This window comes from Castanea sativa, chromosome 11, assembly GCF_040712315.1.
Source record: "Castanea sativa cultivar Marrone di Chiusa Pesio chromosome 11, ASM4071231v1".
NCBI lineage: Eukaryota > Viridiplantae > Streptophyta > Magnoliopsida > Fagales > Fagaceae > Castanea > Castanea sativa.
The window spans coordinates 33,695,454-33,701,163 of record NC_134023.1 but is presented as its reverse complement, the minus strand read 5'-3'; positions in this window follow the sequence as shown (position 1 = coordinate 33,701,163).

Here is a 5,710-nt window from a genome sequence, read left to right as displayed (position 1 = left end):
GGTAAAGTAGTCGATCCCTACAATGAGGAATTTAAGTTGCCGCATGGCAATGGCGAAGGGTCCCACTATATCCAATCCCCATTGGGTGAACGGTCAGGGTGCGCTCATTAGTGTAAGTCCTTAAGCGACTGTTGTATAATGCTACTGAAGTGCTGGCACCTATCACATGCCTTTACATAGGATTGGGCATCCTTCTGCATAGTAGGCCAGTAGTATTCGGCTCCATATTAGCTTGTGAACCAATGAGCATGCCCCCGAGTGGTTCCTGCATACTCTTTCATGTACTTCTCTCATGACATAGTCCGCTTTGTCGGGGGTTAAGCACCTCAGATACGGATGAGAGAAGCTCCTTTTATAAAGGATATCCCAAATCATTACGAAATGTGATGATTGTACCTTCAGTCTACGGGAACAGTTGCGATCTTCTAACAATGTCCCATTCTTGAGGTAAGATATGATGGGCGCCATCTAGTGGGTCCTTAGGGGAATGACTTGCACTTCTAATCTGTCAATGGTAGGGGCGTATTGAACAAAGGATAATACCTGATTAGTGGCGTCCATATACTCCACGGATGCAGCTTTGGCCAAACGGTCTGCTTGCCATTTTCTTCCTTTAGGATCTGCACAAACTTGTTTGAAAATCCCTCACTTGTCTTGTTTTTTACCATGCTTAGATATTTTTTCATTCGCTCTCCTTTTGCCTCGTAATCGCCGTTGATGTGCCCGACCACAACCTGTAAATCACAGTGTATGACTGTTGACACAACCCTTACTACTTTGGCTAAGTCGAGGCCTGAGAGGACTGCTTCATACTCTGCCTCGTTGTTGGTCGTTGAGAATTGGAGGCAGATTGCACAATCTACCTATCTCCTTCTAGCAACCGTAGTAAGACCCTAGCTCCGCCTGCTCACTGGTTAGATGAACCATCTATGTCGTTAGTTCCTCCTCTTCAACCTCTCCTGGCGTGAACTCTGTAATGAAATCAACTAACGCCTGCACTTTGATTGTGGTTCAGGGTCGGTATTGGACATCGAACTCGTTGAGCTCTATTGCCCATAGAACTAGTTGTCCTATTGCCTCTGAATTGTTCATCATCTTTCGCAGTGGCTTTTTTGTTTGGACCATTATAGTGTGTGCTTGGAAGTACGGCCTGAGTAGTAGACGAGCAACTGCACTCGGTCTTCCTCCGATATAAGAACAAAACTGATGGCTATTTGGGACACAGCTAAGTAGATAGAGAGCTCTTCGCTAGGTTTAGATGGGCTGAGCAACAGGGGGCACAAGGTATGTCTTTAGCTCTTTGAAAGCCTTCTTGCACTCGTCAATCCACTTGAAAGCCTTCCGTAGTACCTTAAAGAAGGGTAGACAGTTGTCCGTTGCTCTGAAGACAAACCTGTTAAGGGCTGTAACTCTACCATTCAGGCTTTGCACCTCCTTAATGTTCTTCGGAGGAGCCATCTTCATTATCGCTCGAACTTTGTCTGGATTGGCCTCTACACCACGCTGTGATACCATGAAGCCTAAGAATTTTCCTGACGCTACACCAAACATGCATTTGCTGGGATTGAGTTTCATATCGTAGAGGCAATGGGTATTGAACGTTTCCCGAAGATTGTCTAAATGGCTAACTTCCCGTGCACTCTTTACGAGTATGTCGTCTACGTATACTTCTATGTTTCGCCCAATTGGCTATGTGAACATCTTATTCACAAGCCTTTGGTATGTCGCCCCTGCGTTCTTTAAACCAAATAGCATGACTTTGTAGCAGAAAAGTCCTTGGCTCGTGACAAATGAGGTCATCTCTTGGTCTGCTTCATCCAACATGACCTGATAGTATCCGGAGAAGGCATCCATGAAACTCAACAACCAGTAACTAGGCGTAGAGTCCACGAGGAGGTCGATGGAGTGGATAGCTGTCCTTTGGGCAAACCTTGTTTAGGTCGGTGAAGTCCATGCACATTCTCCACTTGCGGTTTGCTTTTTTGACCATGACTATATTGGCCAACCATTCGAGATAGTAGACTTTCTTAATGAAATGTGTCTCCAACAACTTGCAAACCTTTTCGGCTATGGCTTTGTCCTTTTCTTGGGCGAAGACCCTCTTTTTTAGCTAGACTAGGGAGAAGGTTGGGCATACGTTGAGCTTATGTACCATTGTACTGGGGCTGATCCCTAACATGTCCTCATGACTCCAAGCGAAGACGTCCTAGTTGTTTTATAGGAAGAGGGCAAGCTACTTGCGAACTGAAGGTTTGGCTTGTGTGCCGATACGAATGGTTCAGCCCAGGACTCTATCGTCCAAGGAGACTTCCTCCAGATCTTCTGTTGGCTCTACTGCCACCCTTCTCTCTTCAATGTTCAACGCTTGTAGGTGATCGTCCATTTCCAACGTGGCAACATAACATTCTCGAGCAGTCATTTGGTCCCCTCACGCCTCCCCTATCTCGTACTCTGTTGGGAATTTTACTATCAAGTGGTATGTGGACATAGCTGCCTTCTACGCATTAAGCATAGGTCGATCAATGATGGCATTATAGGCAAAGGAGCAATCAACCACCAGGAAGTTGACTTCCCTAGTGAGTTGCTGAGGGTATGTTCCAATGGTCACTGGTAAGGTGATGGTCCCTACGGGGAAGACCTTGGTGCCACCAAATCCTACTAATGGTGCATCTAAGGGTAGGAGGTGATCTCTGTCAATTCTCATTTGCTAGAACGTAGGATAGTAGAGGATATCTGTCGAGCTCCCATTGTGTACCAGAACTCGTCGGGTATTGAAAGTTGCAATTGACAGGTTGATGACTAAGGCATCGTCATGGAGGTGGTGTAGTTGTCTAGCGCCGTCTTCTGTGAAGCTAATGACAGGGTTGTCAATCATGGTTGCCTTAAAAGGCCATTCAGAGATTTGAACACTCTGCACCATATGTAAGTATGTCTTTCTTGCTTTTTTAGATGATCCTGCCATAGTGTTTCCTCCTACGATTACCCTTATCTCCCCAGGCAGGGCTCTAGGTCCTTCCTCGACTTATCAGTTGGGTTCAGGGTCCCTTGGTTGGTTTTCTCCACCCCTGACGAACCGTTATAACTTCCCTTGCTTGATGAGGGTTTCGATCTACCGCTTGAGGTCATAGCATTCGGAAGTGTCGTGCTTGTGGTCCCAATGGAAGTGGCAATATTTGTTTCTAGATCTCTTGTTCGGTTTACCTTTTAGTTTGTCTGGCCAAATCAGTGCCGCGTTGTCCTTTATCTGCATGAGGACTTGATCTAGCGGGGTATTCAAGTGGGTGAAATTCATCGTTCTTCCTGACAGGGGTTTTGATCTCCTATCGTCCCTTAGGTCATTCATTCGGGCTAGCTTTCTTCCCTTGTTCGGATGATGATCGTCCTGTCGCTCCTTTTTTCTCGGTGTATCCCCCCAGGCGATCATTGCATCTTCGGCATTCATGTATTTTGTGGCGTTGTATAGTGCTTCGGTCATTGTCTTTGGGTTATTCTTATAGATGGATAAGAGAAACTCCCCCTTCTTTAATCCGCTGGTTAAGGCAGTGATGAGGACTTTGTCATCAGCTTCGTCAATCAAGAGGACTTCCTTGTTAAAGTGGGTCACGTACGACCTTAGGCTTTCGTCTTCCAGTTGGTTAATGTTTAATATGGCCACAAAGGACCTTTTGTGTCTTTGCCCTCTAATAAAGTGTGTAATAAAGTGCCCACTCAACTCTTTGAAGGTAGAGACTGTGTTCGGGGCAAGCTTGCTGAACCATACCCTCGATGGTCCCTTCAGTATAATGGGGAAGGCCCTGCACATAATTTCATCCAGAACTCCTTGTAGGTGTATGAGGGTCTTAAATGACTCTAGGTAGTTGAGTAGGTCCCTCGACCCATTATACATTTCCACTTATGGCATTTGGAACTTCATTGGGAGAGGGAAGGACGTCACTTAGGCGGTGAATAGGGAGTCCGTCCAATGCACCAATTCGTCCAGGTTGGTGGATACTCGTTCCCTCAGGGCATTCATCATCATATCCATCTTTTACTTCATCATCTGCATGTCTTAGGCCATGCGCATAGTGCTGACTTCCAGTGCTAACTTCCATTTTGGACGGGTGGTTGGTATCTTCTAGTCCATCCTTTCTGCTCGGGAAGTTACTCTCCTCTTGGTCTTCCCTTTCCCGTCGATAGATGACTTTCATTTAGCTCATCAATCTCCTGCTTGTCGCGTTGTTGCTCGTTCCTTTGGTTAAGCTGTTGCTCCAAATCCTGGTTGCATTGGGTGAGTCACTTTACTACTACAGCTAGGGTTTGCACTTGTCTTTCCAAGGCATTGGAGGGATTCCTTGTTCCCTGGTTAATGGTAGCCATTGAACGTGTCTGGACCATGTAACTCTTTCATCTCAGAATCGATGATATGGTTAACCACACTAATCCCCACAAACGACGCCAACTGATGACGTGTTGAAATTGTCAGTGAGTTGTAGGCCCCTCATCATGCTAATGGATACTTGTGGAGTAAGATTAAAAAGACCAAGTAGAAGGCACCGGTGGGGTATCGGCCAAAAACCCTCCGAAAGTCGAGTTAGTGAGTGAGAAATCTTTAAGAACTCTATAGTGAGAGAACTTGGGATTTTTAGCGTAACTGTGAAAGGTGGAGGTCTTGTGCTTAAATAGTGGCGAGTGGTGAATTGAAATCCCTTCAAAGTAGGGATCTTTCCTTGTTGGGAGGGCTTGGCACTTAGGGTTTTCAAGATTTTAGGGTGCCTTTCTATATGAGAGAGATATGGGTGAGTAATGGGTTTTATTTTAAGTGTCATGCAAGACATTTCCATGTACAGGTATTCGTGGGGACCAAGCTAAGCCATGCTGGATCCGTCTGCCTCTTTTCCTCGTGACCCTCTTGCCCTGTCCGATGGTTTCCTGTCGACTTATAAAGGCGCCCATTGGGTTTCCTTATAGGGTTGTCACCTCCAATGCCGTCGGCCTAGGCCCTTTGTTGGTTTTTGAGGGGCTGATGGGTACGCAATGCCATCTTTTCCCTAAAGCGATGCGTCTGGGGTATTTATTCTGTAAAAAATGCCCTGAGTAAAGACCACTGAAAACCAAGACTTCTATCCGATAACACCAAATTCAACTTCTAAGTTGGCTTTGCATGTTCTTTTTTTTTTTTTCTCCTTAGCAACCAGATAAAGGGTTGAAAATGATGTCGACAGATTTCCTAGAACCATCAACATCATTTTTAAAGGTGTCAAGTTTAGGATTTTTGAAAATGTTTTTTTTTGGATCCGTGTGAATATGAAATTTTTTTTTTGGATTGATTGACTTAAGATTGTTCATACCAAGAGGTAGTATGTTCATGAACCTGGATTTACAATTTTTACAAACTACTTTTAGATCTTATTTCTCTTATATATATATATATATATGTATGTATGTATTTGTTTTGTGAGGAGAGGGATATAAAAGTTGAGCAAAAAGACATATTTACCCTTGTTTTTATTAGAGGTGGGTAACTGGAAACTAACAGAAGTAATCTCAAGTGGGCAAAGTGTTAAGTTTGAACCACGGGTAGGCAAAGTGCAATGGGTCAAATTACAAGTGGGTTTACTGTAATTTTCCCTATTACTTATCGGTGAGTGAAGTAGAAAAAAAAAGAGAAAATAATATCCTTTCGTGAAAATAATTAGGCTTAAAATGTTTAGCGTTAGATAAAAAATTGGTA